The sequence below is a fragment of the Dama dama genome, chromosome 19 (genome assembly GCF_033118175.1).
Source record: "Dama dama isolate Ldn47 chromosome 19, ASM3311817v1, whole genome shotgun sequence".
Lineage (NCBI taxonomy): Eukaryota > Metazoa > Chordata > Mammalia > Artiodactyla > Cervidae > Dama > Dama dama.
Genome location: NC_083699.1, coordinates 23,474,812 through 23,487,730, shown reverse-complemented (window position 1 = coordinate 23,487,730; position 12,919 = coordinate 23,474,812). Strand labels below are relative to the sequence as shown.

Genomic DNA, 12,919 nt, shown 5'->3' with positions numbered 1-12,919 from the left:
TGTTTAAAAACATACACTTTTTCTGTAACAGCTTAATCTAAAACCCTGGACTTCTGACTCTTAGTCCAATGCTCTCTACACCCCAATAGGATCTGAGGCTTGGAGCAGCCTCTTTCACAGGTTTAAGTGGAAGGCATCTCATAGGTTTTGTGTGAAGATACAGACACAGCAATTTCCCACACTGGGAAGTTTGTGAATCAGTAAACAAATACTTGTTGCAAGAAGTCTGCTCAATCTTATATTAACCCTGAAAAAGACTAAAACATGGGCCATGTCCTCAGGGAGCTGATAGCTGTGAGACCTAGACTGTGAAGGGACTTGAAACCACAAGATGTATTATCAAAAATAGTATTAGCATCAGTTAAGGCTCAGAGAATGAAGAGGTGAATCAGAAAGGGAAAATGGGAGAATGAGGGGAAGAAGGGTTAGTACCCAGGACAGGACACTAATGCTTAAGGACTTGAAGGCCCACATAGGAGGGACTGTAGATTGAGGCCCACTGGAAGAGGGGAGTTGGAACTGAGACCCCTAAACAGATCTAGGACTTTCAAAGGACCTCATTGTCAGTGAAAGGAAACACAAGAAAAATCCTACTCACCGCATCAGTGATCATCAAGGGAGCTGGTCTCTGCCCAGAGTTCTGAATACAAAACAAAAAAGGCTTGCATGAGAGACCAAAACCTTAGCCTTTCCACAAAAGGGTGGAGTCTAGATTCACACTACTCACTCAGTATGAGAATTCCAAGGCTAAGAATTTAACATAAAACCTGGGCCACAAATACCCATTAAGGCACCTTTCACAAAGGCTTCCCAGGTGGCCCAGTGGTAAAGAATCTGCCTGCCAATGCTGGAGACAAAGGAGACACGGATTTGACCCTTGGGTCAGGAAGATCCCCTGGAGGAGGAAATGTCAACCCACTCCAGTATTCTTGTCTGGAGAATCCCATGGACAGAGGACTCTGGTGGGCTACAGTCCATGGGGTCACAAAGAGTCAGACACAACTGAGCAACTAAACAACCTTGCAGAAGAAAAATGCAAAAAACTCTGCAAGGATACTCGGACCACCCAGGCCAGATGGGATATCCCAGACAAAATAAACTCCATTGAAGTTTGCTCACAACCAAAAAATTTAAAAACATATAAAGAAATATTCTCCCATGAGTCAGAATGGGTAAACACAAAGAACTGGAGATTATCCCAAGAACCTGAGCATTGCCCCAATTAAATTCTCTTTTGAAGAAAATTTTACATTAGCTATCAGAAGTGGAGAGAAACAGCACAGGAGGTCTACATTTGCCATGATATTTTAGCATTTTCCATTTTAGGTTCTGAAAACCATCCTTCTTTATTTTGAAGATTCTGTTGGCCAAATAAGTTCAATAGCTGTAAGTTTCCATGACACCATGATAAAATGAACTTTAAAAAAGAAAAGAAAGAAAGAAAAGCCACGGATCTAGAAAAGATACATTTACTGTAACTAACTAAGGATTAGTATAAATCACATGTATTTTAAAATTCCTACAGATGTATTAAAAAAAAGAAACAATAGAAAATGGGAAAAGATTAGAAACAAGCAATTCACAGAAAAGATAAAGAAAAAAAAGACCTACTTAACAAACTGAATAATCAGAGAAATACTGAACAAATTAAACCCACTGAAGTCGTTCTAAACCTATCATTTAGACAACAATTTAAAAGTCTCATAACACTAGGTGTTGGTGATGATGTGCAGAAACAAAAAGTCTTACATATGTCTGATGGAAGAACAAATTTCAGAAAGAAATTTGGCAATATCTTGTAAAGTTAAAGTTACTTTACACCCCAGTAACTCCAAGCACACATGTGTAAGGAAACATACTTTGCCAACAAAGGTCCATATAGTGAAAGCTATGGTTTTTCCAGTAGTCATGTATGGATGTGAGAGTTGTACTAGAAAGAAGGCTGAGTGCCAAAGAATTGATACTTTCAAACTGTGGTGCTGGAGAAGACTCTTGAGAGTCCTTCGAACTGCAAGGAGATCAAACCAGTCAATCCTAAAGGAAATCAACCCTGAATACTCACTGGAAGGACTTGATGCTGAAGCTGACCCTCCAATACTTTGGCCACCTGGTGCAAACAGCAGACTCATTGGAAAAGACCCTGATGCTGGGAAAGATTGAAAGCAAAAGGAGAAGGGAGTGACAGAGGATGAGATGGTTGGATAGATCACGGACTCAGTGGACACGAGTTTAAGCAAATTCTGGGAGATGGTGAAGGACAGGAAAGCCTGGTGTGCTGTAGTACATAGGGTCACAAAGTTAGACACAACTTAGCAACTGAACAGCAACAATTCAGTAAGAGATTACACCTGAGTTATAATAGATTATCTAGACCTAGAGACAGATTAACCTCAAAATTAAAACTCTGAATGAAAACGCTAGTTGATGCTATTTTTAAACATTTTGAACACACACAAAACAATCTATAAGGATAGAGCTTATGTGATTAAAAAATGTTTAAAACATCTGTGGGAATGATGAATATCATCTCCAGGATAGTAGTTACCACTATGGAGAAAAAAGGAAGCAAGGAAATAGAAGAGTCTTAGCTATTGATTGGTACCTTTTATTTATTTCCAGAAAAAAAGACCTATAGCAAAACTGGTTAAAAAAAAAAAAAAAAAAAAATCTGTTAAATAGTAGCAGTTATCATTTTGCTTTCTAAACTTTTTTTAAAAAGATAATTTTATTTTTGGGTGTGCTGGGTCTTCATTGCTGCATGGGCTTTTCTGTAGCTGGGGTGAGTGGGGGCTACTCTCTAATTGTGGTGCATGGGCTCCCCATTGTAGTGGCTTTTCTTGTTCCGGCTCCTGGGCTCTGGAGCACAGGCTCAACAGTTGTGGCACATGGGGCTTAGTTGCTCCACCGACACGTGGGACCTTCCCAGATCAGGGATCATTGGCAGGCGGATTCTTTACCACAGAGCCACGGGGGAAGCCTCTGCTCTCTACACTTTTGCTTAGGTCTGAAATATTTCATAATGTAAATTTTTTAAGGTTTTGTTTTAAAAGTTGACGCACTGTGCCTAGCCCCATATCAGAGAGCAAGGTGGCTTCAGTGAGGTCGGCAGGGACTGAGAAAAGTCTTCCTAACCATTACTGAGGGACAGTAGAATTTAGAGGTCATGGTCCCACGGAGAGAGACGAGGAATGAGACCCTCAGGTACGCCAGGCAGGGCTCTCACACACCTCTACCAGCCCAGTTGGATCAGGGCTTGTTTATTCAGAGACGGGAGACCCCAGCAGCTACAGCCACAGGCGCTTGGTCTTGGAAGGAAGTCCCTGGTCCCAGTGGATGATTCAGCCTGGCCAGAGGGTTGGCAAAGACTGGACTGGTCCTTCTCACCTCTGAAATGCCAGTTTGACTTGGTCGTTAATTATACACTGTGTGGGACTGGAGTCCCACCTAATAAAGCCAACCATAGTGCGGCCTCCCACATTCGAAAGAGGGGTGGGTGGAGAGGAACTCTGCATGTTATCAGTTGAATCTATTTGCTTGTTTTATAACCTAGGTATTAGAATTAGTAATTTTTTAAAAATCTATGGCATTCACTTAAAACAGGACTTAATCAATATCCCATTCTTGAATCAAGCAAACTAATGAGTGTTCATGGGTGAAAAAATTTTTCTAGGGAAAAAGGGAGGAACAAAAAATATGCTCTGAATGCTACATCTCTTACATGAAAATAATCTTTAAACTGATGTAACAGTAGGCCTGTTAAAGTGACAGACTATAGTCTTCTTCCTCCTTCCTAAATTTTTTATAATGATAGTTAATTATCACTTTTTTATAGTAACAAAATTTTTCGTAAAAAGGAGTAACACTATATTTCTGAAATCAATTAGTTCTACTGGTTGAGAGAAATAGATCTTTTCTGGTACCTGAAAGAGAATCTTACAACTGCTTAAGAAATCAGTTTTAATTAATGGCATTCCACCTTTCTAAAAGAGGAAAGAACTATATTCTATCTTCTCCCCCTGAACAAATTTAAAAATTAAAACAACCCTTTCAAATCACTAATGTTCTGTTTAAATAGGCCCTTTATCAGCATTAATACTGGCAGCTGGTAGGAACACATTAATTAGTAATTTTGTGAGGTCCAGGTTTTGAAAGCACTGTATGCCATTTGTGGGTTTTACGAAATAGACTTTCATGGAATTGGACTCCTATATAAACCTCCCAGAACAGTCATTCAGCCCAGCAGTTACTAGCGTGAAAATCAGCAGGTCACATCCTTTATCTGAACAGGGTCACACTCAGGGAGAACTATTTATACCAGGACTAAGCACTGTTATAACAGGAAGGAATTGCCACCCCTTCTGCTTAGGTGTAAGGAGAAACTTGAACAAGCCATTCTTATACTATAACCTTGTATTTATAGCCAGTGAAAAAGGCCAGTCATTGAAATCCAACTTTGTAATTCTCCATTCAGAATGACACTGTAGGAAAAACATCATGTTTAACTCTGTCATTTGACATTTTCATACCAAGTGGGTGTGTTTCCTATTTGAATTTCAGCCACAGTCTTATTACTGAGCTACTCACATCTACCACTGTGATCTGAAAATAAGACTGGCTATTTGCCCGGATACCTCAGTATACAAAGCACAGCAAGTTAGAAGTAGAAGGGGGATTTAGAACTTGAGAATTATAAATCTGAAAGGTAATGTAGGTAGTTAATTCCCCCGACCCTGCCTTTTTATTTTCTAAACTGAGAATACCAAGCCTCCAAGCAGTCTTGTCTGAATTGGCTTGGTGCAGTTTCCCAGTGACTTGAACACAGGACAAGGGAGTGAAAGATGCTGTATTCCAGACTTATCCTTCTTGCCCCCAGTGGGTATGTGTGTGGTCAGTCACTTCAGCCTGTGCCTGATTCCTTGAGACACTATGGACTGTAGCCCACAAGGCTCCTCTGTCCACGGGATTCTCCAGACAAGAATACTGGAGTGGGTTGCTATGCCCTCCTCCAGGGGATCTTCCTGACCCAGGCATCGAACCCGCATTTCCTGCATTGCAGGCAGATTCTTTATCCACTGAGCCACCTGGGAAGCCTGCCCCCACTGTGTAGTACAGTCCCATTTTTCCTTGACAGTCAGAACCAATTGGCCCAGCCGACACAGTAACCTCCTTCCTTCCTTTTTGACTCAGAGACATGAGCCTTGCCCAAGATTACAAAACTATTCAGTGGGAAAGAGAAGACTAGAACTCAGAATTCACTCTTGCTTCTCACGAGACAGTAATTAAACAACATTTACTGATGCTTACCTTCAGCCCTGCATTTTCTTAAGCAAGATGCACGGAGCATCTCATTTAATCCCTACAACGAGAAAAACAAATAACTGCATAATATCGCTTATACGTGGAACCTAGAAAACTGGTACAGATGAACTCATTAGCAGAGCAGAAATAGAGTCACAGAGGTAGAGAACAAGCTTACGGTTACCAAGGGGAGAAGGTGGGGGTGGGGGAGTGGTGAACTGGGAGATTGGCACTGACGTATATACACTACTATGTATAAAATAGATCACTAGTGAAAACCTACTGTATAGAAGAGAGAAGGTGGGGGTGGGGGAGTGGTGAACTGGGAGATTGGCACTGACGTATATACACTACTATGTATAAAATAGATCACTAGTGAAAACCTACTGTATAGAAGAGAGAACTCTGTTCAGTGATCTGTGGTGACCTAAACGGTAAAGGAAATCTAAAAAAGCAGAGATACATGTATGTGCATAGCTGATCCACTTTGCTGTTACAGCAGAAAATAACACAACACTATAAAGCAACTATACTCCAATTTAAAACATGTTTTTAATGTGGCTAAAATTAGAAAAAAAAATCCCTGCAATAGCACTTTAAGGAAATATGCTATTATTACCCCCATTTTACAAAAGGAAGGGCTTCCCTGGTGGCTCAGATGGTAAAGAGCTTCCCTGCAATGCATGAGACGTGGGTTTGATCCCTGGGTCGGGAAGATCCCCAGGAGAAGGGAATGGCACCCCACCCCAGTATTTTTCCCTGGAGAATCCCAAGGACAGAGGAGCCTGGCCGGCTACAGTCCATGGGGTCACAAAGAGTTGGACATGACTGAGAAACTAACACTTTGACTTTACAAACAGGAAAAACGGAGATGTGGAGAGCTCAAGTTACAAGGTCACAAGGCCATCAGTGATAGAGTTGGGATTTGAAAGAGGTAGTCAGACACCAGACCTCCACTCTCATCCACCAGGTCTTCGTTCTTCCTTCCCATCTGTCTCCCACTCCAATGCCATCTCCACCGCATAGGCTCAAAGGGGTCCCATTCCTTCATCTCTGGCCTTAGCACCCAGCACAGGCTCTGACACAGACTCATCACTAAGAGTTTTATAAAAGGGGTTGAACTTCTCTATGTAACAAATATAGGCAACTCCAGATGCACTGTTCTTAAAATCAATATTGAATTACATAACTCAAGGATAGTGACAAACTAAGGCTGATTGAAAACTTCCTGGCCTGAAGCCATGGCATTTTAAATCATAAAAGGTTTGGCTTGAGGGTTTGTTTGGGTTTTCTTCCTAAGCACTTCCAATGTGCCTGGACTGTACTGAGCACTTCACGTACATCACTGTATAGAACTGCTCACAGAGCTCCTGTAACATGTCTGTGATTCTCCCCAGCTCACCCTGGTGGAGTAGCTTGCCCAAGACCAGGCATTAGTACGGGGTGGAGACAGACTTTTCACACAGAAATGTTTCATTCCAAACTGTGAAATGAGTGTTAACCCAGCCATTGGTATTAATTTTCCCAAAATCTTTTCTCCAGTTTGTTAACATAAATACTCATGTTGAAGACTGCCCACCCCCACCACCCACTTCAGCTGTCCAGAATATTCTTGGGCCCCAGCAGCTAGAAGGAGAAAGGCAGGAGGGCAGTGCCAGCTCAGCAGGGAGGCCAGGCTGATCTCACTCTAGAGAACAAGCTTCTGCCCCCTTTCTCTGAGATATAGACAGTAAGGATCTGGGCAGTGCCCAGGCAGCAAGCACTTATCTTGTTTATAACCTCCCCATCCTTCCTCAGCCACACCTCTTCCCTTTATAGGACCCAGTTCAACTAGTCTGTCTCTGCTGATGAGGTGTCTACATCTCCCCACTCTGTGGATTCAGGCTCAACTGGGCAATAGAACCACCCATCATTATGTGGCTTCTGCAAAAGTGGGCTCCAGATTCAAAAGGATGAGCTTCCAGTGAACTCCCAGAGCACATCTCATGATGAAGTCCTAGACAGCTTTCACCCAGTAAGGAGACCAACTAATCCATTCCCCAAAGGCAGCAGCTAGCACAGAAATACACTAAACAGGAGAACTGCGCTCCATAACCCACCTGGAAACCACTGGAAAAGCAAGGGGTGAGAATGTACTTGAAGCTTGATCGACCTCTCTCATTAGGACTGAGACACAGGTGAAAAAAGAGGAATTCCTTGAGGCACCAGAGAGGCCTCATAAACACTCTTTTTTAAATTTTGTTTTTATCACTTTTTAAAAAATGTATTTATTCCTCTGGCCTCTTCTAGGACCTTCCTCTTGTTTTCCACCATTAGTACCTTAGTGGTCTTAATATTATTACTTAGTGGTATTTTTTTTTTATGTCTCCAGTATTTTATTTTATTTTTCCATTTATTTTTATTAGTTGGAGGCTAATTACTTTACAATATTGTAGTGGTTTTTGTCATACATTGACATGAATCAGCCATGGATTTACATGTATTCCCCATCCCGATCCCCCCTCCCACCTTAGTGGTCTTAATATTACTTTTGTTACAAGGTTGTGATGGGAGTGGAGGAGAGCCTGGTAGGCTATATTTCAGCAAGGATAATGTAGACCTTGACGCTAGTGGTAAAGAAACTGCCTGCCAGTGTAGGAAATGTAAGAGACTTGGGATCGATCCCTGGGTAGGGAAGACTCCCTGGAGAAGGGCATGGCAATCCACTCCAGTATTCTTGCCTAGAGAATCCCATGGACACAGAAGCCTGGCAGGCTACAGTCCGTAGGGTCGCAAAGAGTCAGACACGACTGAAGTGACTTGGCACGCACACACGAAATGCTGATCTCGAAATATTTAATAATTTACCTGAAAAATCAATAAATTGATTTCATTTTCTGGGTCTGTGTATGCCTATGGTAGGGCAAAAGCAATACCTAGTTTCTCTAGATTTCATGAGGAATGTTTAAACAGCCCCTGTGTCTAGATTCTGCTATTAAAAATATAATATTAAAAATATTAAAGGCCTATACAGAAAATAGGCTTATGTGGTGACTCACCATTTAATATGCTGATGTTGAAAAAAGAGGATTAATGCCTTCCTTGAAGAGCAACCCTGTTAAATCAAACTTGTGTGTCATCATTCAGGGCACTTGATGCCTAAGTGATTGACTAAAATGTGTATTACAAAAATAGCATGACAATGAAAACCCACCCTTACAAGGAGCCCTACATAGGGAGGGCTATATATTTCTTGTAGTCCTCCTATGAAAGTAGGCATGATTGATAGTGTTTACAAAAGATCTGAAATCCAGAAAGGCAAAGGTACTTTGTCCAAGGTCACAAATAGGGGAAATGGAAGCCAGGACTAAGGGAATGCAATCCTGTGGACTTCCCAACTTGCCATCCCACCTCCCAGCGTCTACCGCCAGTCCTTACACAGGCCGCAGGCCATCCTGAGCTTCACGGACATTAGTTATCTATATGAGAAATGGGCTGTGATTCCAACTATTTATGAAGATCGTGTCTTAAATATACAGTATTAGCTAAAGTCTGAAGGTACAAAAAATTTGAAATGTCATGGCTTGAAAGGTATTATAATTCAATGCTTCCATTTTGCAAAGAAAGAATCTGAGAGCTGGGGAGGTGAATTGTCTTCTAATTCAACCGACAGTGAGAGTATACCTATTTCGGGCAAAACCTTCTGCCAGTTCACACCGTGTACACAGTGTACGTTACTTGCTTAGTAACGGAAATAAAACAAATTTACCATTTATTAAAATATAGTAGGCAAAAGTATTATAAAGTGCCATCCTCTAGGAATCTCTTCTAAGCAAATATAAAAAATGTGGTAAAAATGTATATGCAAGCAAGATCATTTTGCATTACGTATAATAGTAAAATCTTGATAGAACCCTAAATATCTGGGGCATTCCCTGGAGGTCCAGTGGTTAAGGACACACTTCCACTTCAAGGGACACTGGTTCCATCCCTGGTGGGGGAACTGAGATTCTGCATGCAGCATGACATGGCCAAAAAGAACGAAAAGAAACCTAAATGTCTAACAGTACCAACAGTAGTTGAATGATTACACTAATTATGGCACAACTATATCATGAAACATTGAACAACCACCCGAATCACATTTAATGAGAATATTTAATGATCTGAGCAAACATCCATAACATAATAAGAAGTGAAAACATCAGAATACAATACTTTATGTATAGCTTGAGTGTAATTTGAAACATTTGGACCCAAAATGTTAACAGTGGCTAATTCTAGGCAGTGGGATATGAGTGATTATTAATTTCTTCTTTACATTCTCTGTTTTCAAAATTGTCTACAATTGGATGTGTATCTTTCAAATTAGCTAAACAAGCAAATATTTTTCAAAGTGCTTGGCAGTCTCTTCCAAGATTCTTTTCCACCAGAGCCATTTGAGAATAACAGAATAGTAGACAGGAGTGGCAGACAGTGGCAAACAACCTGCTAAGGGCTGAACTTAATTCCTTTTACATCAGGGACCTGTTAAATGTTTCTGAGAAAAAGGTAATAACTAGGGCTGGGCTTTAGGAGCTGCGTCTGCTGTGGGGCAGAGGATGCGGAGGAAGGAATTGAAAGCAGAATCTGATGGGCTGTCAGAAGCAGTCAGGGCAACCCTAGCTCATGAAGGCTGAAGTGCATGCGGACTGTGGGAAGAAGGAAGGGAGCCTTGCCAGAGAAACTGCACAGGCTTAGTATTGGCCATTTGTGGAGAAGAAAATGCTGAACCTCAGTTAGAATGCAGTTTCAACATCACCCTTTGGACTTCATACTGCAAAAATGAAACACAGCCATAGGAGAGAAAATATTGAATCAAAAAACCCTGACCAAAATCATTCCTCCTTGGCTTAAAAAGCCAGGAGCTGCCATCTGACTCATGGTTAATTTCATTCTGGTCATTCTGAACTGTGTTACTGACGTCACAGCTGTGCAGTGCAAGATATAATAGAATCAATACTCGAATCAGTCAGAGCCATGCCCAGCACAGTCCTTGGACAGAGGAAAAGAGCCGGCAAACTTCTCACCACTTCTTCTTTACCCTCTTTTTGCTCTTGTCCCATTTTTTCTTTTGTAACTCTGAAATTGGCAGTTCTGCCCAATGACTTAACTATCAAAAACAAACCGAGGAGGGGTTAAAAGTATGGAGATAAAGTGACTGGAAACATGTGCACCAGAATATTCACAGTGCCATCTGTAGGCAGTGGAATTCATGGTGATGGGTGTCGTCTCTTTTTATTTAATCATATTTCTTCATATTTTTCTAACTAACATGTAGTCATTTTGGAATGAAAAAAAGTTATTTAAAAATGTCAAATCATGAAAAAAAAATTTTTAACAATGGCTTGGACATCAGAGTCCTAGCAGAAGGATTGGTGTCCGAGGTCGACTCCCATGTCAATATTTGCAAACAAGTAATTTAAACACAGCACCTGCCATCTCAGACAAACGTATTCTTCCAACTGTTCCCTATATTCTGGCTGCTTTTAGGTCCCTCAGGCTCCCTAATCTCTCCATAGCCTCTGCTTATTTTCCACCAGACATCTCCACTTTCCTTGAATATCTCACATGGGACATTTGAGTTTTAAACCACCTCTCTCCTCATGGAACAAAAACGCTTTGTCCCATCAGAGAACTTCTAACATTTGGAAGACTTTCTATCATTGTTGTCCTTGATGATGATGATGATGAAGTTGATGGGTTTAATTGATTTATTTTTTAGTTGAAAGATAACTGCTTTACAGAATTTTGTTGTTTTCTGCCGAATATCAAAGTTGATGTTTTGACCTGGAAGCTTCTTTTCCTTACTCTCTGGAATTAAACATACAGTCCCTTGTCTATCTTCTCAAATAAATGTATATGTGTTATATAAATAAGTGATAATAAATCGTTATGAGTTGCAAGGTAAATCAATGCATCAGGAGAAAGAGAGTAGTTAGTTTTCTGAGGAATAAGAACTTAAAGGAGTACTGAGGATTCATCCTTTCAACAAAATTCATTGATCCTAACAGTGCCAGATGGTGTGTTTGGGACTGAGGTGAAACTACAGATGACAAGATGAGCAAAGTCCAAGCACATTGGGAACTAAAGGAAGGGCATCACCAGTCGGAGAGGAGACACACAAGGCTTCCAAGAGGGGCTGATGGACCTGGTTCTGAAAAATGAATGTGATTTCCAAAGAGCTGTCAGTGTACCCAATGGAGGGGCAATAAGGCCAGCTCTTGGGCCAGGTGGTATGCAGGGTACCCTCGATCTGAAGGGTAATCAAGCCGATGGGCCATGTAGGAAAGCTTGACCTTCATTTCACAGAGCATAAGGAACTATTACAAGCCTTTCAGTAAGGAATAACCTGGAAAGACTCATAGTTTAGCCATGAGAGATGTACTGGAGAGGCGGAGAAGGAAGGAAGTTGAAGGGTGCAGAAGGTGCCTTTACAGAAGTGGTTCTTAATGGGAATACTGCTTCCTGAGGGAAATTCTAAAGATTTATGAGACATCTTAGCTGTCACAGTGACTGGAGGGCACACTGGCATTTCATTGGCAGGGGCAAATGATGCCAGATATACTGCAGTGGGTAGCATAGTCTCACAGGAGGAAGAATGGCCTTGCGGCTCACATGATGTTCAAATGTCCCACTAGACAATTACACAGGTGAAAAATCTGTTGACAATTCTCTGAGTCCAGAACATAATTCCATTTTATATGTAAATATTGTGCATAGGATTTCCCTGGTGGCTCAGACGGTAAATAAAGTGTCTGCCTACAATGTGGGAGACCCGGGTTCGATCCCTGGGTCAGGAAGATCCTCTGGAGAAAGAAATGGCAACCCACTCCAGTACTCTTGCCTGGAAACGCCCATGGATGGAGGAGCATGGTACGCTACAGTCCATGGGGTTGCAAAGAGTCAGACATGACTGAGCAACTTCACTCTCCTTGTGCATACATTTTATATATGTCATAAAGACAGGCATATAGATCAATGAAATAGAATTGAGAGCCCCAAATTAAACCCTTACACTTACAGGCAATTGATTTTGACAAGGGTATCAAGATAATTCAATGAGGAAAGTACAGTCTTTTCAACAAATGGTGCTGGGGCAGCTGGATATCCATACACGAAAGACTCTTATCTCAAACCATACACAAAAATTAACTCATAATGATCAAAGACCTAAGTGTAGAGTTAAAACTATGAAAGTCTTAAAAGAAAACATAAGCATAAGTCTTCATGACCTTGGAGTAAGCAAGTTTCTTAGATATGACACCAAAAGCAAGCAATAAAAGAAAAAACAGATAAATTAGACTAGATCAAAACCAAAAATTTTTGCATGCAAATGACTCCATCAAGAAAGTAAAAAGACACTCCACGGGATGGGAGAAAGTGTTAGCAAATTATACATCTGATAAAGATCTAGCATCCAGAATATATAAAGAACTCTTAGGGCTCAATTATAAAAAGATGAATATTCAATTTAAAGATGGGCAAAGGATTTCAAGGGCGTCCCTGGTGGCTCAGATGGTAAAGAATCTGGCTGCAATGCAGGAGACCCAGATAGGGAAGATCCCCTGGAGAAGGGAATGGCAACCCACTCCAGTATTTT

The 12,919-nt window shown here is 41.1% G+C and overlaps 1 protein-coding gene and 1 long non-coding RNA gene across 2 annotated transcripts in view; one reads left to right on the top strand and one right to left on the bottom strand.

Moving 5' to 3' along the window:
- LOC133073893 (uncharacterized) overlaps positions 1-636 on the bottom strand; it is a 72,478-nt gene extending 71,842 nt beyond the window's left edge. Inside the window, exon 1 of the long non-coding RNA XR_009697061.1 lies at positions 599-636. This is a non-coding gene — a long non-coding RNA (uncharacterized LOC133073893). The remainder of the gene's footprint in view (positions 1-598) is intronic.
- SLC7A14 (solute carrier family 7 member 14) overlaps positions 1-12,919 on the top strand; it is a 108,881-nt gene that overhangs the window by 18,523 nt on the left and 77,439 nt on the right. The window lies entirely within an intron of this gene.